Genomic DNA, 21,796 nt, shown 5'->3' with positions numbered 1-21,796 from the left:
TCTCAAAAAGTCCAGAAAAAATAACACACACCAGACTACAGAACTATTTACAGAAGTACAACATCATCTCACAAAACCAATACAGTTTTCAGAAAAAAAAACACCATTACTTTATTAGAAGACGTTGCCGACACAATAAACAAAGCTCTCGATAAAAACCAGTACGCCGTCCTTATACAGCTGGACCTAACCAAAGCATTTGATACACTTGAACATGACATACTACTCACCAAACTACACTCAATAGGTATAAGTGAAACTCTGCATACATGGTTCAAGAACTACCTCTCAAACAGAATACAAGTAACAAAAATAGGTACATGTCACAGTTGGAGTATACAAAAAAAAAAAAACACGGTGTACCTCAAGTTGCCATATTATCACCCACTCTATTCAACATATACATTAACGATGTTCATAACATATCCACAAGAAGTCAAATATTTCAATACGCAGATGACACTGCACTACTAGCAATCCACACAGACATTAACACAGCTTTCTTCAAAGCACAACAAGACCTAAATGAAATCACAACATACTTCCACTAAAACGCAATTCTAATCAACGGCACCAAAACACAGATGTTGATAATACACAACCCAAGAATCATAATGCCCCGCATCATTAGCGATACATTGTCACACATACCGTTGCATTAACAACAAAAATACCTGCCAATGTTCCGAAATCAAACCTGAAATACACGCAAAACACCTCGGTCTCTGTATAGACTCCCACCTTAAATGGACAAAACATATAGAATACCTACACACACCAAACTCCGGATCGTCGCAGCAAAACTCTTCCAAGTTAAAGACATTATTCCATCCAACATAAAAAAACTCCTATATCACGGTATCTGCGAATCCCTACTCAGATACGGAATGACAGTCTATGCAAATACCGGGTGCTTATAAAATAACATCAAGTGTTCAGAGCCCTCTAGCTCTGAACACTTGACGTTCGGTAGACGTACACAGTGGAACATGAGGATTCGATTAAAAAAAAAAAATAGTACCAAAAGTCGCCAACAAGGGAAATTTTGGCGCTGCCAAATTAATTTTAGTGGGTGTGACTAATGAATGACTAAATGGCAAATGAGAGACAGCACACATCAATTTCATGACGTTTATTGTTAATTATAAATGAGGTTCAATATGACCACCATTCTGATGTTCCAGGAACTGCATACGGTGCACGAGATTTTCCACAGTGGCTCGCAACATATCAGAATTGATTTGGCTCACGTGTAACGTTATTCGATCTTTCAAAGTTGGAATGTCGGGTACATGTCCTTGATACACAATGCTTTTAAGAAATCCCACAGCCAAAAGTCACAAGGATTGAGATCAGGTGATCTCGGTGGCTATGGCGTTGGAAATGCACGACTAATGATTCTTCTGTCAGAGAAATGTTGTCGCAAAACACGCTACAACTGAAGTCCGATGTGGGATGGTACACCATCATGCATGAAGATGGTCGATTCGAGACATCCTCTTTGCTGCAGTTGTGGAACCACAAAGTTCTATAGCATATTGGCATACCTCTCAGCATTGACGGAACAGGTCACTGGTCCATTTTGGCGATTTTCCTCGTAAAAGTATGGACCGATGATAAAAGATGCCATAAATCCGCACCACACTGTGACTTTGGGCGAGTGGATAGGCATCTGCAGCCACACGTGCGGATTAGTTGTAGCCCAAATGCGACAATTGCGTGTGTTAATATCGCCGTTCAAATAAAAGTGCGCTTCGTCACTCCATAAAATCTGCCACGGCCATGCATCATCCACTTCCATGCGCGCTAAGCATCTCCAAGATAAGTCGATTCGTGTGGTCGCATCACCAGAGCGCAATTCTTGAACATGACTGATTTTATAGGGGTAAAACTTCAACATCTGATGTAGGATTTTCCACGCCATTGTGTATGCGATATCCGTTTGCCGGGATATTGCTCGTGCACTGCTGGTATCCCGCACATTCGTCATCTCCTCTTCCACAATAGCAGTTGCAACTTGTTCAACTTGTTGGTGATTGATTGGTTTGCGTCCCCTGCCTACCTGCACTGCTAGAGTTCCAGTAGTTTCAAATCAGTTTTCGTAAGTTTGTTACGCTAATCGATCTTTTTCGTAAATTTTTCATACGCCGAAAATCACGAAAACAAGTACTGGCATTATTGTTTTGCTGATAATAGAGTTTGACTAACAAAGCACGCTCATGTAAGGTAAGAGGCATCGAAAAGCAGTTTGTCTACGAATGATAAGAAATCTCACAGGCTTTCCTTTTATTGCATGATCGCTCACAAGAAACGCGATAATGCAAATTAATGCATTTTACTCGGTAAACAGCGCCAAAATGTCCCCTTTTGGCGAGTTTTGGTACTACTTTTTTTTTTTTTTTCCTTAAATCGAATCCCCATGTTCCACTGTCCGGGCGGTTAGCCTAGTGGCTTTGCACTTCGCAACCATATGCCTGGGGAAGGAGTGTCCTAGTTTCGATTCCCGTCGCAGACGTGAGGAGCTCAAGGATCTTCCTCGGCCATAGCCAAGTTAGCCGGTCTTGGGCGCGGGCAGTAGGGTTTTTTCCGCCAGTTTATCTGGTGTTTTTCATCCCGCAAGCAGGCAAACCGGCCCCGTGAACACACAGAGATACAGCCAAGAATACCTTGAGGCATAGGAGTGACCATTCTATCCTCGTATTTCGGTTACGAAATCCAAGTATGCTTGGAAGGTTGTGGGCCTTAAAGGCCTGTTAAAGCCATTGGGATAGATAGATGTTCCACTGTGTACGTCTACCGAATATTGGTGTGTTTCGTCCAATACATTACTCGCTAGAGGGCTCTGAACACTTGACGTTATTTTTATAATGACCTGGTACATCAAACAGCCACCTAACAGAATTAGAAACACTACACAGGAAAATCGTGTCAACAGTGATCTGGACACCTTACACGCAACAACCAATATCCGACAAGCACATGGCGATACACAGAATTAGGAGCATTAAAAACCTGAAACACTCTATGACATTAACAAGGAATTACTTCAACATCACCTATCGAAACAACAGAGACACATATCGTATAACACGACCTACAACAACGCATACGGTTCTTTTGTGAGATCACATCAGATACCCACGCAACTCAACAACCTACCAAGAAATTTAAAACACGTAGATAACTACAGAACATTAAAAAACGAACTCTGGAAAATATACCAATAAAGTTAAGATACCATTAACACTAATATACACATCACAAATCACTAGCATCCAATGCCTACATCCCATACATAAACAGTAGCAACAACACAAATAGTGAAGGCTAAATCCCACTCTCTTCATAAAAGCTAACCCAAGCTTCGAAGTAGGTGGGATTAACTTGCCTCACTCATCTACAAGTAATCCTTATAAACAAATGCAGAAACTTGTTTGTATAATCACTCTTTCTCAAACTTTGAAAAAAAAAAAAAAAAAAAATATATATATATATATATATATATATATATATATATATACAAAAAATTCTGTATAATCTTGATTGTTAATATTAGAAGAACATGTGTTGTAAATACATAATATAAAGGCAAAAAAATATTAAAAATTTTAATTGAAATTCAATGTAGAAATTGCAGCACTTTTCTACTAAGGTGCAATGTCACACAAGATGTTTATTTTATGTATAAATATTTTAGCAATCAATAAATTATCAATATCAATAAAAAATAAAAAAATAAAAAAAAAATATGGCCGCACGAAACTTCTACATCCCAGACATGATAAACAAATTACCTTTTGAATACAAAAACCTTACAAACTACAATAGCCTGAAAAGAGCTCTAAGGACATACTATGAACAAGAAACACGCACCCAAAATACCATGCAAACTTAATGAAACACAATATATTTGTTCAGGCAGTTCAGAGACGCATCAATACATTCCAAGTTATCGTATGTGTGTGTGTGTGTGTGCTCGCGCGTGAATTTCTCAATCATAGATTTCGTAACTTCACAACACAGCAAACAAACCAATAAATAATAACGAACTGTTATTAACTTCAGTTGCAAACACGAACTTCAGTAACAAAAACGAAGCTTATTTGTAAGCTTATCTGAGCTTACAAATAAGCTTCGAGGATGAAACTGAGAAATAACATCCCATCCAAGACAAAAAAAAAAAAAAAGTATGTATCATATGTAACCAAATTCATGTTAAGTACGTATCACATGAAAACCAATGTATGTAATGTATGTATTATATGTAAAAAATGTACGTAATGCAAGTATCAAATGTAAACAAATGTAAGTAATAACTGTAACAAATGTATGTAATGTAATAAATAAATAAAAAATGTAAAAATAAAAATAAAAATAAAAATATTATTACTATTATCATTATTTGTTGTTAATTTTGAAATATAAATATAATAGATAAAATGTAGGGGGAAAAAACTACTATATATATTTATACAAATTTAATCCATAACCAATATTGACAAAATGAAAGAGATTACTCTTAGCATATTATATTAATCATTATAAATATGTATGTGAAAAAACATAAAATACAGTGTTATTATTAATAAAAAAATATTATTAATATTATTTTCAATTTGAAAATAGCATTGTGAACAAGTGAAATGAATCCATTCAGCATTCCCTGCTGATACCAAAAAAGAAACTATGAACATAATTTGAGTGAACGTGAACGGCAGATGAAAATATAAATGTAAATGACAGAATGCTGAAAAAAAAATTATTCCACAACCAATATCGTTAATATGAAAAATATCTCTCTCTTAACACATGAAATGAATAATTGTAAATATGTATGGAAAAATGGAAAATATATTGTTAATTATTATTAATTATGTATTTAAATAAGATATTCATTAACATTAAATACTGAATATTTGTAGTGAACAAAAATGTAATAGTAATACTTCAATTGTATATTTGTAAATAATTTGTATATATGAAGAGGATAATAAACTTTGTCAAAACTTTGAAAAAAAAAAAACATATATATTACTCTTCCAACGTGATACCTCAAGGGATTCATCGCTGGAGGGCACTTTGCCTTTTTCTATTACATACATCTCACATTCTCCCCTGCTACTTAATTTTCCAACCTACGCCATCTACCGCCAGTCACTACCAACAAGAGTCTTTTTTGTCCGTAAATTGCGTGTGTACTATGTTGAAATTGTAAATAAATATCAATAAATAGTATTTATTGATATTTATTTACAATTTCAACATAAAGTAATCATTCGTTTGAGTTTCTGATATCATACCAATAAGAAATAAACAATAATATCCTATACGAATAAATTAAAGATACCAAGAAATTATATTTTTGGTTTAATCCTTTATCCTAGTGTAAGCAAACAAGTTTGCGCCTGAACTATTTTCAGGACTGGGGCAATTCGTATATATAATGGCTTCACACAACTGGCCTTTCATTAGCTTCTTTATACGAGTTGCCCCAGTCCTGGAAACTGGAAATAGTTTAGGCGCAAACTTGTTTGCTTGCACTTGGATAAAGGATTAACCCAAGTATATATATTAATTTTTTTTTTTTTCACAAGCACATCCTCGTGAACTTATTACAGTACGATGGTATAACCCTGCAATTGCTCACTCGGTAATGCAACTATTTGGTTTGCTTCTGTTACCTACCCACCATCTGCACTTTTTAAAGTCATCCTTCCATAGTTATTCCTCCTTTTTCTTGCCACATAGCGAAAGAACTCTTTAAGATTTCTTGCACCGTCAGCTAACTTTCTCTCATAATTAGCTTTGGTCCTCCTTTATCATACAGGTCACCCTCCTTACCTGCACCTTATACTGCTCATGGACATGCTGATCACAATTTCTTTATAATCCCTCCAAAACTTTTCTTTGTTTGCAACTCCTGTTCATTGAATCTATTCATCCATCTAACTTGTACTGATTTATCCTTCTGACTTCTAAGTATACATTCAGATATTGCTTTCTTGAAGCACCCCTTGACCACCTCCCATGCACCAACAACATCTCTCACCTCCAAATTATTCGTCAGAATAATGAACTAAACTCTGTCTTACATATTCGTGCTATCTTTCCATGTTACAAACCATGCTATGAATAAAGCTTCTATGAATAATGAACTGCTTCGAATATAATCCATATTTGTTAAGTTTAACGATTTAGTGTTGAAGCTGAACTGTCATTAATGTGTGGAGTTAAAATAAAAATAAAAATTTATAAATATTTTGAAGTTATAAAAACGAATTCTTCCCCTCATAAAGATGAGTTTCATTTCACTGAATACTTTCAAGAAAAAAAAAAGTTGTCTTAAAGATAACAGAATTGCTAAAAGGAGCTTCCTTGAGGAAAAGGAAATCTGCTGCTAGTGATAAGACTAACGCTGTCGGTGGAATCTTACGATAACAAGGTTTTAAGATAAGCAGTTGAAAGGGATCGAATGATTCAGGAAGAACAGTATCATCCTAACGAATGACTGCTAGTAAATCAACACACACAATTTTTATTTTTTTATTTTTTATTATTTTCAACTAAAATTATTTCAGTAATAGCCTATAAGAACTGATTATCGTGAACTGTAAACGAGGATGCATTTATTTTGTAATATGAGTCATTATTTGGTATTAGATAATGCTATAATTTTGCAGCTAAATACATACTGTAATGTTATTGTGTGTTTTGTTGATTCTATGGCAATTGTTACCGCTAACAGGTGAATAAGCAATCTGCTTCCGAGAGTAGAAATTTAACCGAACTGTTGTTAGGTGTTTGCATAGTATTGCATTCCCTTGTTCAGCGATAATGTGGGCGAATTAGACAAAAGTATTTCCCCAAACAAACTTCAGATTTTCTTGTTTGAAATCGTCCTTAAAGTTCATTGTAGCTGTTGCAAGATTGTGATGTAATTATTTCAACTTTTTTTCCGGAAAATTATGTGTGGGATTTTACGCGATAAAAAAAAAGGCTATTTCATTACGCTTTTAGAAAAGAGGAGATAAGTGGACATTAAAAACAACACGGAATCAATGTTACTATTTTAACTGTTTATTTAATTTTTTCACATAGTAAATGTGGTAATATTATATATACTGTATATTTATAAAGTAAGTTTCCAATAATATATAATGAATTCCCCCGAAGGAAAACTTGTAAATAGTTTGTTATAGTAGATAGTTCACTATAGTGAATTTTTTTTATAATAGCATTGTGCCTAAGAAGCCTTGGAACTTTTTAACAGCAGTTAGTTATAATGAAGAAGTTTGTTATAACCGTGCTTGGGATAGTGAGAGTCAACTGTGTTTAGAATAAAATATTTCTGTTATTATCATTATTATTCATGACATGATGTCCCAGAACTCATTCTTTTGAGGCCCCTCTCAACTACACAACACTGCTCAGTCCACCCTCCAGATAATATTAGAATGAAATATTTTTTTTACGGAGATTTCAAAGATGAAAGAGATTTAGTCTGCACTGTATCGTGTATAGATAGCATGTTAGGTTAAAATTTTTTCAGGAAATACAAAGAGAACAGCAATAGATAATACGACGAAGCAAAAAAAAAAAAAAAAAAAAATATTTCATACTTTTTTTTTTTAATGTGACTCTCGCCAACGAATTTATAAACCTATTATAGCATTAGTAGCATGGCTGAGCTTAAAGATTTGCTTTCTGTTTTTTATTAATTTATTATTTTTTTTAATTTATGTATTTTTTATTAATCCGGAAACGACTTGCTCAAGAGACCAAGAATGAAACTTCTCAAACACTTCAGGCCTCCAATAGCAAGACGGTAGTGTCACACCGGGCGATGAAATTCATCTCCCACTAAATGAAATCACAAAACAGTGAGGGAACTTTTGACAGATAAACTGACGCTTCGAAGACTAAGGTAGGAAGGCAGTTTAGCTACTAAAAAGCTATGTTATTGCTTAAGATTATTTCCTTTTATCTATATATCCCCACTGTCCATTGTAAACATGTTTCAGCAAAACCTTTAAATGAGTCTCTGTAGCTCAGTCGGTACATCGCTGTCCTTTGCTTGGAAAGACTTGCGTTAAATCCCTTTTGGAACGCAAAGAGTCGTTATAAGGTCTTTCTTTCTTTCTTTCTTTCTTTCTTTCTTTCTTTCTTTCTTCTCTTCTCTTCCTTTAACTGAAAGGGGAGTTGATCAGTCTGATACAGAGCTAGTACGGTTTCTGATCCAGAGACTGGGACCTTTCCGCAAAACGACCAGAACAACAGCTGCACATACAGATATTAGTATACTGGCATAGCCTTAGTTGCTTTCGCAACTAAAGTTAAGAAGCCAGTAATTCAGAGAAACAACTCTCACAAAATAGATTTTGATGGTGATAAACTGATAGTTGGCTATGGCAAAAAGCATTGATCTTACTTTAAAATACTATGATGATACACAGTCCTCTTTAGTGTTCTTCTAGTGTTGGACGTACACTGCTTGGAAAGAAGTTAACGAACACTGTAGTGTGAGGAGCAAAAAACCATGGCGAACACCTTAATAAGATTTAGGACCTCGTTTCACTGCGATGACCTCAGAAATCCTACTGGGCATACTTTCCACAAGCGTAGGATAGCGATCAATGGGAATGTTGGACCATTCTTCCTGTAAGCGTGTAATGAAGTTCTGGACTGTTGGGGAGCGGACGTCCCTTGACCTCACCCGATGCTCCAGTTCATCCCACACATGTGCAGTAGGATTGAGATCGGGCTTGGTGGAGGCCAATCCTCAAACTATGCAGTTACAGCAGCAGCCTTATAACAGTGCACTGCCTTGCTGAAAGAGATAATGGCCAGTTCCATAGAATAGCCACAAAGCAGGAAGCATTGCACTGTCCAGATACCTTAAACTGTTCAGATGCCTCTCGGATTTCAGTGTTCTTGGCACCACAAACAGAGATGGCAAATCGAGGACCATACCATCACACCGCCACCTCCGAATTTTATAGTTGGGGTCCCGCACTCTGATAAGAAACAGTCATCGTGCATCCGCTGCACCCACACCCGTCCATCTGCTCTGTAGAGGGGTAGCATGAGTCGTTGCTCCATAATACAGTTTTCCAAGCTTCCTCTGTAAAGTGGTGCAAAGAGTTGTACATGCACTTCGCACCACTGAAGACGACGCAGCATATTGGAACTTCCACATTGTTGTCCTACCATCGAAACCCATGTTGTTGGCAGCCTCGGTTCTCAATGTGTTTGTGCATATTTGTATTCCAATCGATGCCCTGAACTTCTCATTCAAAGTGTCACCCGAAGAATAGCAGTTTTTACGTATTATACTTCTTAGCAACCTAGTCCGGTTTGGTCATTGTAGTGGATCGTCCACTGCAGGTAGACTCCCTGCTCTTCCATCTCAGTTTGGTGCCACTGATGGTTAACCTAGGATAGCCAAATTTATCAACAATCTGTTGCAGGACTATCTGTTCGACAGATGGCAGATAGTCCTGCAACATGACATCCTATCACAACGTCTCTTTCAAACTCCATCCGTTCCCCTGAGACAGCATGTACTGATCTGTTATTCTAAATCTTAGTAACTGGTTTTAAATCACAAGTCATTTATAACTTCATTTTATCTGTTTTAGCGAAGAGTGTGGTCTGTGCGTTCGTGTATGTGCTGAAATACAAACACAAAAAGAGGGTGGAAAATTCGACACCTGGAAACCTCCCTTCCCACTTCGAGTTTGCCTTCGCAGTCTAGATTTGTTTAGAATTCCCACTTCGTTAAAGGGATAGAGGAAAGCGAGTTGAAAAGAAAAACAAGAACACTGCTGAAACTCAAAGAAACGGGAAAATAAACTACATTTTGAGCTTATTTTGATCTAATATGCAGATGATGGCCGGGTTGTACCACTTTTACAAAGCTTGGTATGCCTAAAAGAACTTTTTCAAAGATGACAAAGCTGAAAAGAGAGTGAGAAAACGTACCAATGATAGTATATATAACTTCTGTAGGGAGTCAAATAGGAAGAACTATGGGTCCTTCCAAATATGATACTTGAAGTATTTAATGAGGAATATGCAAAGTTTGGATTCCTTGTTCATTGGAAGAGAGGAAAAAAAGGAATAACGCCTCATCGACTGAAGATTGGAATTTGTAAAGCCTTCTCTATATTTATCCAGATCTGTTGCGCAAGTAGGCAATCATAAATGAAATGTCTGATTGTTTTTCTATTGAATCACATACCAGGCAAATGGGTTTGTTTGCTTTTATATGTTTCCATTGAACTGATATTTTCTCATGGCTTATTCTTGGAGAATAGGCCATGAGAAAATGGATCACAACGCACCTTAGTCAGATTTTCGAAGAAAATATTCGCGTTAGCTCCCAGATCAGGCAGTTGATGTGATGATCAAAAATTATTATCAAATAGCATTATCAAAGGTTCCACTGCTAATCAGAAGTGGAGATAATCCCTTCTAGCAGCCATTTCACCCGGATACAGTTGCAGTGACTTAGGAAGTCATTCATATTCTTCCAAATTATACATGCTACAAACACGTGACTCGTTAACGGAAGAAGTTAACGGACACCCCTCCCACCTTGCCCATAGTGTCCGTTAACTTCTCTTCAAGCAGTGTGTGTTTGTTTTTGGATATCATTAAGATAGTCCCACTAATTTATTTCGGTATCACAGAATAATAATCGGCCAATTAGTAGATCACTATTCTGATGATGTCCGGAGCAAGCCGGGAGAATATTGAACTGAGAAGTTATAAGATACGCTTTCAACTGCCGAAGCGACAGGACATGAGATTGATAAGGAATGAAAAAGTTACGGAAGAATGTTTGAATTTAAAAAAAAAAAGATTTTTGTTATTATTTTTGCTGCCTATAAATAAACAATACACACGCATTGTAACCAATGATGAGATAATGGAAAATTTGCCTCTTTGCGCATAACATCTTCTCTGCGTCACTGAATTGTGAAATATACTGTGGACGCCTTATCTGATTTCGAGCTTAGGAAGAATTACTCATTTCTGAGCTATGGAAATATCTCTTTCAAATGCTTGCAGCAGACACAATGCTTGCTAAAAGGGAATGGAATGGCATTAAATAACTAGGTTATTTATCATTCTAACAATAATAGCTGAATCCAGGAGAAAATTGACGTCTTATCTACAGATCAAATTCTCTCCAAGGTGTACAGATAGATTTTCTAAAACGTTTTGGTCTGGGTGGTGCAAGTTTTCTCAAATAAAAGAGGAGAGTAGAGTGCACTGCCATTAGCATGTTTCTGGATGGGGTTTGCAGTTAAATGAGATTTTTTTTTTTTTTTTTTTTTTTACGAGAAAGAAGATTAATAAATGACAAGTCTGGAAATAATCTGAGAGAATGAAAAAAAAAAAAATAATAAATAAATAAATAAATAAAACTTTCCCATTCGGAAACTGGAGTTGATAAAATGGCATTACCAGAAAGAAATGTATATTTTTACAAAACAGTGAAATTTCTGGGCTTAGTTGAAAAGTAATTCTAAACAACTCGGTCCAACTGATCTTATTTTTATACATAAATTCTCTAATACATAAATGGATTGATTTTCAGGTGTGCGTAAAAATGTCTTATATTCTCGTTAATGTCTTAGCGTTAGCCTTGTCAGGAGACCTATGGTGATGTTAAATCATATTTGAAAAGGGGTTGTTTCTAGGTGAGTACAAAAAAAAAAAAAAAAAAAAAACCACGTCGTTTTCTTTTGTCTTTACGTTCTAACAACTTCACTCTGTCTAAATATATTTCTTTTCTTTTTTTTATTTGTTCTTTTTTTTCTATAAACCGGCATCGATGACTCAAGTAACGCTTCTTGATTACTGCAAATCCATGATATTCAATGTTGTCTTTAAATTTTTGGCAGAAAGGAGGAACAATGACAAATCTCTCTATCAAAAGTACCTGGTCCTTGTATTTCCGGAATTGTTCTGCATGTTTCTGTTAGAGAGTTTCTATTTTATATTCTTTCATTCAGTGAAATTAAATGGCAAACAATACGCATTATGTTCGATTTATGGAGACAATCAGCTTGAAATTGAATTATTAAAGTTTGTATCTCAGATGGTAGCAGATGACTCTATTCTATATCCCTTTTTACTCTTTTTTCACTGTTGTTTATCCTTTAACTTGAAATGATCCATTTCAAACCTAGTCCTAAGAAGGGAGCGGGGGTGGGCGAAAACCTTTGCTACCATTAAGATCGTGGTAACCAAAATCCCGTTGTTGTTTAGATTATGGTCAAAACAACTAAAGCTATGATGTCTGTCGCGTGCGGTCTTTTGGCTAGTTTGTCTGTTTTATGAGTTAAAAAAAAAAATTAAAAAAAAACGAGTTTTTTTTTTTTTTTTTTTCCTGGATGGAAAAATCTGCTACCACTGTATGAGACTAAATCGAACTGGGATCATTCAAAGGGGAACTTCGATACCGACTGAACTGGAAATAAAATAACGAATAAAATTTAACATAATGGGTGAAAAGAGGGCTTTCGAGGCAAAGGAAACAAAAAAAAAAAAAAAAAAAAGAAATTCTAGGAAAATAATAACTTTCCGGAAAGAAATTCTCATTCATCCACTTCAATCCCCCTTGAATGGAGATCCTATGTCAGAATTGTTTTGCAAATTTCTATAAAATTCTATAGAAACCTATTTGTTTTTCTTCACCTGTGAAGCTATCCACATAAACAACTCATTAATGTTGTTCCTTTCCCTGATTAACCCGATTAAAAGCCACTTATTTCTTTAAGTCAAATCCCAATGAGTATATCGATTTTGGTGGCTATAGCTTTGACTCTAATACAACACAAACATCCACCTGGACTGGTTGTGTTGCGTAATTATATAATTATAAAATTTATACATTTATCATTTATTAATAAATAAACAACGTGTATTTTATTTTAGTAAGCAAAATATAATACATATTTTATACAAAAAATAAAAACACGTGCACCTAAAAATAAAAGGTACACTAATTAGTGGGAAGGTACAAAAAGTATTTAGTTGTATTATTGTAATTGCATTAATTTCAAGGGACGAGAAATCTTTTAAATGTCAACTAATATGATATAGCAATACGATGGGTCTTTCTGGAATTAAAAAAAAAAAAGACCACAAATCCTCTTACCGATCTGGATCGATAGCTGGTCTAAGAAGTACTACTGAGGAACAACGCGAGAGTTACAAAATCGTTGATCAGGATTTTGCAACGATAGGTTACGAAATCCTGGTTCACAAGGATGTTGTAACCATCAGGCGGATTTTGTGTATTTTAGAGAATTTCAAAAACGGATTTGTTCTGCTTCAAAACAGAATTCTTTGACACACACACATCTGAGCTTGGTTAAGTATTATTTACTGATAAAAATGAATAAATATGATTCTCAGTTAAAAATTGTATTTTATAAAATGAATAGAAATAGACAAAATCCAAGTACTCACATAATTTACTATATTTGTTACAAATAAGAAAAATATGAAACCTGCACACAAATTTAGAAGTGTTTATAAATTTCGTTTTCAAGGGAAGCGCTTTCTCGTCTATTTTTTTCGTTGAAGAAACTAGGAGACGTCTCCTTTTCCTGCTACCATTGCTCTATTTATTATTATGATGTCCTGTTTGAACCCTTTATTCTGCTTGTCAATCCCACTTTTTCTTGAGCTTCCATTTCACATCCAAAAAGATAAAAGGATGCAGCACTTATGTCGCTGCATAGCACTTGTTTACATAAGACAAAATAATAAATCAAAGAAATGAAAGATGCAAAGACATTTGGGAACAAATAAGAACGCTGAGTTTATGCTGCTGTATTCCTCAAAATAGGGTTTATACGTGGTCGAACATGTTTAAGCCTGTGCCTCTATTAATTTTAAAACTACCGCTACGTAACTTGAGAGTCGGTGGCTACAAACCAAAAAAAAACAAAAAAAAAACAATCAAGTGATTCTAAATCTGGTAAATTTAAATTTTTAGTATTAGTACTGAGTAATTCATGATAGTATTAGAAATCCAGCTGCTTTTTTATGTTACTTGTAATAAAGTGAATGATCAACACACACACACACACACACACACACACACACACACACACACACACACACACACACACACACACACACACACACACACACACACACACACACACACACACACACACACACACACACACACACACACACACACACACCACTGCGTGTGTGTATTAATCATTCACTTTATTACAAGCCAGCAAGGATCAAAGATCTTTCTTATCTTAAAAAATCATTACTGTCTAAGATAGTATTCTGTTTTGTCAAAAAGAATCCAATCTTTAGATAGAAAAACCACTAAGAATCTTAATATGATTGTTCACCTAACTCTTTTCCTAGCAGTTGTCGTGAGGACCTTGTCTCCACAGTTCTGTGACCTTGGTGGTGACGCAGATAACGTCATATCTTCGACCCTTTCTTCACGCAAACATGACCTTTAGAACATACTTAACTCTTTAAATAATATAATCGTTATTCCTAATAGATGACAAAAAAATGGTTCCGATTTTTGTTATTTATTTTATTTTATTTTATTTATTTATATATTTTTGTCTCTTTAGTTAAAATGCCAGACGAATATGTCACATTATCAGCTTATTATTTTTTTTTCCGGCACTAATTCCAAATAAAATATAGCAATTAATTCGACAAGCAAAAGAACAAAAAATAACAAGTTAAAGCTTAAATAAAATGCAAGATAAAGTTGAAAACAAAGCTGTGGTTTTTTTCGTCTGCCATTTTTCAACTACCAACACCTTTGTTTATTCGTTAACTTTCTTATAACATGGAAACTACTTTGGTATATAGCCAACTGTAGTCAACGAAGTTTAAATATCGTAATTTTTAAAAGGTTAAGAATATATAGTTAACAGTTTTCACACAAATAATAATAATAATAATAATAATAATAATAATAATAAATGCATAAACTTGGTAAATTGTGCAAGTAGGAATGTAACTCGTCCTTTCCAATAGATTTAAAATATGAGGTGTTTTTATTATTTCATTTACAGATATAAAATAACCGCAATGAAAAACGATATTGCACTTTTTGTTTCAAGGTTTAACTTCTTAGGAGTTTCGAAATTTCGTGCAGAATTATCTGGAGCAGTCAAGTTTTGAGAGTATGAACGTACCATGATTACTCACTGTCCATGAGTGGGCGTGAAATCCTTAACGAGCACAACTAATCCGGATTGCTAAATGAAATAGCCAGTCTATTGTTAAGGACTTCGTTGTGAGTCATTTATTTATCAGTAACAACAAGTAGAAATGTTTTTGTACTTATTTTGTATTTACTTTTTTTAACTTTTCGCACTACTTGATAAAAATCTTAATTATCAATAAGTTTTTTCCTGCTTTTTATTTAACCATCAACGTTGAACTTTATATCTATCCTTCGAATGTTAATACGAGTGTGATTGCTATTTTGAAGCTCTATGAATAATTCTGATTTTCAGTTTATTTAAGGCGAGTTGTGAAAATGTTAAAGCATTTGTAGGTGTTCATCTTGATTAATTTTATGACTTCATAAAACAACTTTTCAATCGGCAATATGCTTTCCGATGTATCAACTTAGAATTTCTACTTTTAAATAAGGGGGCGTCCATAGCGTATTGCTGACATCTGTCCTTCGTTTGGAATGACCTCAGTTCCAAAGAATAACCTCGGGTCATTCTTTGGAACGCGAAGTATATTCTATCTGAGCTTATCAGCTGAACGTGAGTTAGCTGTTCTTGTGGAAGAGACTTCTTCGTCTCAGAAAATCTGGTTTTTCTTTTTACAAAACTAGTCATAACCCCGATTGGATAGCACATGCAATTAACAGACATAATACACTGAGACGACTATAATTCCAACCAAACCAACCTAACTTTAAATAAAAAATTTATGTAGTATAAAGGAAACGATAAGAAGCAGTAATATGTATTTATATTTGTAATAAAATATGTGTGAGATTATTTCTTTGTGCGCATGTCTAGAGAAGAAACGACTTTGGCTTTACAGCAAAGACATTTTTCTTTTTTTTTTTTCTCTTTTCAATTCCATACAACAAATATTAAGCATGATTCAACTATGGAGAAACAAGTACAGTTTTCCGACTATGAATTCTCAGGGAAAGAGATGGGGACAAGCACGACCAGAAAAGTCCACACGGTCGATAATATTCAGCAAATATGATTAGAAAGGGGAAAGGGAAACTATATATTCGTTTGTACAAGCCTACCAAGTTTTGTAGTTTATTTGTTTCCAATTTATATCTTCAGCGATTGAAAGAACAGCAAGCATTTCTTACGTTTAAGAATTCTACATTAAACAAAGCGAGGAAAGCAATAAACTCCAGAAAAACTGCAGATATTAATCCTAATTTATTATTATTATTATTATTATTATTATTATTATTATTATTATTATTATTATTATTATTATTATTATTATTATTATTATTATATGCCGTGATGTCATTCTCTTTGAAATAAATCCGCTACAAGTTGAAGTGTCATTAACCAAATCAAGTAAGAAATTTTAATAAGTGATAATATTTTAAAAGTAATCTTGACATTTCTAATTTAAAAATGAATTTTGGTGTAAACTTTACTTTTACTACAACTATCATTTCGATTCCTACAATGGATCTACCCAGAAGAACCAACATTCTAAAGAACTGCAGTAATCATAGCAATTTGATGAGAAGTTGGAGAGAGTTATAAGAAGTAATGCTAATGTTAACTGTATTCAGGAAGATTTAAATAGAACTTTGAGTTCAGACATAAGAATATTACCGTTTAATGCTAACAAGTGCAAATAATCCACTTTGTATGTGGTACTATGCTTCAGAAACTGGTGAGATTCGGTTTGGAAATGATGGTTGAACTCGGCTTAAATTCAAAGAGCAGATTTGCAAGTATTGCGAAGACTACACAACATAGTATTACTATGGACACACACATTGATATTGACATGTCGAAATATTCCTGTGCAAGGCCCACACATAAACAACTGTGTGCCAATTTGATTACCTGATTTCCATAATGAAAACTTGGAGAGGTTCTTCCAGAGATGAGTGACCAACAAAATCAGTCATAGGGGAAAAAAACTCTTCTCTCTCTCTCTCTCTCTCTGTGTGTGTGTGTGTGCGCGCGCGCGCGCGCCTTTCCATCACACGAATGCCTTTTAAATTGAATCTCATATATCTTTTTTCTTTTTTAATAAAAATGACGCACCTGAAAACAAACAAAAAAAAACAGTTAGATAATTAGAAGGCATTATTATAGGTTCATATCTCACTGAAGATACTATAAAAGCGGAAAGTGCGTTCTTAATTTGAACTATTTTATCAGTGTGGACTATAAAGAGAGAGAGAGAGAGAGAGAGAGAGAGAGAGAGAGAGAGAGAGAGAGAGAGAGAGAGAGAGAGAGAGAGAGAGATGAACATCTTCAGCAACGTGTTACATTTAGTGATATCTGGGACATCGAATCACTCAGAACGAACCACGGCTCTCGATGCCCCAGTAAATTTCACTAGATTACATTCTTTTCATTACTAACCCCCCATTGCGTGTGATGGAATGAAGTAGCACTTCTAACAACAAGTGTTCGGAGTTGATGGAACTATCCAGGACATTCGATATTAGGAGAGAAAACCACTAATGATATCAAAGTGGGATGCAGGATATGTGGAAACATTTCCTGACACATTTATCGGAAAATCAGGTGGAAGATTATCTTAGTCACGAATGACATGAATATGTTTCCCTCCCTCTCTTTCCTTGAGGGGTTGAAGGAGCGTATGTGCATGAAGTTTTTTATTCAAAGTCGCTGATATACAGCTGAATATAATATGACAGCTGAAAGCACCATTTTCGACCAAGTATATACTAATTCGTGGAAAATTAAAGGATTGTTAAAATCGCTAATGGAATCAACAGATTGTACAACCGAACTCAAAGTGATGTGCGCGTGTGCTTTCTTTACAGAAAATTCTGTTTATAATTTTGATCAGCCTTAGTATCTGGATCGTGCGGAATATTCTGTATTCCAGATCTAGATATTCTGTATTTATATCTGTATGTTCCATAAGCGATTTTAACGATCCTTTAATTTTCCACGAATTAGTATATACTTGGTCGAAAATGGTGCTTTCAGCTGTCATGGGATGAATGCAACTCTTCAGCAAGTTTACTCTACCCAGCAAAAAGATTTCGCAAAATTAGGTTAATTAAATATCTAAAGTCAAATCCCGAAACGTAAACGGGCGCATATACATGCGTTTAAACGCTCATAGCAACGATTCTTCTGCAATTGTTTAACACCCACCCACAATGAGTCACTCCCGGACTTTGTTTCTTCCGTCAGCATCATCGACACACACATCAGCTAACTACCTTTTCTCGTATATGAAATCAAGCAAATGTAGGAAAGCGGACATGAGGCGATTGAAATGTATGTGGTTTGGAAACAAGTTCAGAAGGGGGGAAAAAATGTATTATACGTAACAACCTCGCTGGCTTGGTTGGCGTATTTGCAATTCAGCCAACAACTTGCAGGTTCGAATCCCACCTTAGGTATGGTTGTTTCTGATTGTCTTGTTAATTCTGAGTGGAAAGGGACTGGCGACTCTACTCCTCGCAGAGGCTTCACTCCCCGAGCATTATGAGGTACAGGAGTGACCATACAGTATCCAAAGATGACAATGCGACCATAACATACGACCTCAATCATTCAAAGTATCTGGCATAAACACACACACACACACACACACACACACACACACACACACACACACACACACACACACACACACACACACACACACCCTTTTCCTGTACATTTTATTGACATTTTTCTTCTCATATAACCCTTCTCCTCTCCCCAGACATTTCCCACGTCTTAGATGTGTGGTTAGTATGGCTCTCAGTTATTTGTGGCTTGAAATCTGCCTCCCTTTCCGAAAAGGGAGGCAGATTTCAAGAACACCAGGAAGAATAAAAACTATCGGGAAAGGAAGCTAAGGCTAAAGTAGACTTTAAACAAAAAACAAATCGGAATCCCACTCACGAAATGTTCTAAACCTATTGTTCATGGTGGGCTAAGGATTAGTTAATCTGGAAACCTTTCCCAGAGATTAAACATGAAAACCGTTGGAGCCACTTCAGACTTCCTATAAGTAGAGTGATGGTCTCTCTGTACGTTGAAATTTATCTACCGCCTTAAAAACTCCACACAGTTGAACATGTATGAACAAGTAATTGGCATATGCGCAGTATATTCTATTGACATTTTTTATCGATGCCATTCAGTAAAACTGGCAGCCACAATTCCCTTAATACTGCAAAACAAACGAGCAACTGCCGGTCAATAACAATTCACCAAATTCAACTTCAAACAACCGAACCTACTTCTCATCCTTTTTCATTCCATCGATGGGTGTTCGCAGAGGGGGGGGGGATGGGGAACTCCTCCCCACCCGGGATCTACTTCTGAAAAAAAAAAAAAAACCCCAAAATAAAATAATTAAATATAAATTTATTGATATAATTATTTGTCTAAAAGCTTTGCCCCCCCCCCCCGGAAAATTTTCTGCGGACGCCCATGATTCCATCTATATTTGTGCTTTAGAACCGTCTTGCCTTCCCACAGGAAGTTGTAGTCCTTTAAGGACAACAACTTTCATTTGTTAAAAAAAAACAAAAAAAACGAGGAACCCATTCCACCACCGTATGAGATCAACGAACACGCTATCAATTAAAAAAAAAAACTGTGGCAAAAGTTATAATTCGAACTTTCCAACAAAATGGTTTCGTCGAAACCGACTGAACTACGAGGCTCTGACGAAATTGAACAGTGGGTTTATTAAATTGCAAAAAAATCCATCAAGGAGAAATTGTTATTATCATTTCAAACCATTATACCAATATAAACGAAATTTTATCAACAATAACAAAACCTTATCAGACCACTCTTGAATGTAGGACTGGATTAAGAGCGAAAACACTATACTGTCTGAAATCATTCAGAGTTTAATTTTCGACATCTCTGTAGTTTTTACGAGACTTCTGAAAGAACTCTGCGGATACATTTTGTGAAACTCTAAATATGCCAAAAGTTATAATTTATTTAAGACCAGTTTTTAAGTTGTGTACTCTAACCATAAAATTTTATTTTGCTTAACTTTGTTCACAGACATGGTTCCATTGAGGCCGAAATAGAAATAATGATGCTATTTTAATTATACTCCAGAATAGATTTCATTAAATGTCGTTTAACCAATGTGGAATTATTGATAAAAATGGCATCCAATTGAAACCAAAACCGAACTTATATAGGCATATTTCGATGTTCATTGCAAATCCTGAATATAATAAAATTTCGTTCAACCAGAACATAATTACTGCAATATACGATTTCGACATCTTTTCTCCTTTGTGCATATGCAAATAGACCGATTAAAACAACACCTGGAATGGTTCGACAAATTTTTGTAAGAAATGCAAGTACAGTATTTGAGTAAAATCAGTCAAGCTAGACTTTCCGAATAACAATATAAGTATGGACGGAAAAAAAAAAAAAAACCCTCTTACAGTGTTTTTAATGTTGCGAAAAACACACCTTAAAACTGAAAGTCCCATACAGTCTGACTGCTCATTACACGAAGGCCGAATCTTGATTCACATCTTAAGCATGCCTTTCTTACCCCCGGTTAGAGTACATTCCATTGCGGACTAGTGATCATTTCAGAAAGCTCTTCGGGATGTTAAAAATGCAACAATTGCTCAGTAATAAAGGGTCATCTTGAAAAATAACCTCTCAACAGAAGGGATACGACACATTATGTAAGATTTATAATTCCAATAACTGCGATATGCAACAACTCGAATTTATGAAATTTGAGTTGTTGCCAAATGAAGAAGGCCTTCCGATTTATTAATGAAAAAAAAAGTAATATATACTATGTAATATATAGTATTATATTTATATTCTTATTTTCATATTTATTATATTTATCTGTGGTTGGTCATGATTATTATTATTATCAACACACCTCAATGGAGTCAAGAGACTCATCGTGGGAGGTCCCACTCTCATATGCACAGCTCATCGTACCTTGACTTAAATGCATTCACTGTCCCTGCACTCACCACACTCCTAGGCAGTGCATTCCAGTCACCCACCATTCTCCACTCAAAAAATTTACTCCTCACTTTCTTACCAGTTTCCAGGAATGGCCTCTCGTACTTCCCTTATCTCCAGATATTCTAAGAATAATCTCATTCATGTTCATTTGGTAATGATCCCTTACCAACTTATACGTCTCGATCATGTCTTCCCCCTCTTCCTTCTATCTACTAGGCTATATTTTGCATTCGTTCATTTTGTCCTCATATTCCACATTCCAGAGATCAGAAATCGGCTTAGTCAATCGTCTCTGAACTCTCTCCAACATCTCATCATCCTTTTGAAAAGAAGGCGACCAAATCTGTGCCATCAAAGCCTTGTACAATGGGATTACAACATTCTGATTTCTGTACGTCGGATCAGGGCTACTGGCTTATCTTCTCTATGAAAGGGACTAATGTACTATAAGTTTACAAATTTCCTGAGGGGGGATTCACATAAATTATACTGACATTACAAATTGACTTCCCAACTCGTAGCCACACACTATTTACGGTTGACAATAACTCCGCTCTTCAATCTGTACGATATTTCTCGCGTTCTTCTAG

Source organism: Typopeltis vanoorti, chromosome 3 (assembly GCF_054136105.1).
Source record: "Typopeltis vanoorti isolate ZY-2024b chromosome 3, IOZ_Tvanoo_1.0, whole genome shotgun sequence".
Classification (NCBI taxonomy): Eukaryota; Metazoa; Arthropoda; class Arachnida; order Uropygi; family Thelyphonidae; genus Typopeltis; species Typopeltis vanoorti.
The sequence above is the reverse complement of the archived record's forward strand: the minus strand, read 5'-3'. Positions refer to the sequence as shown.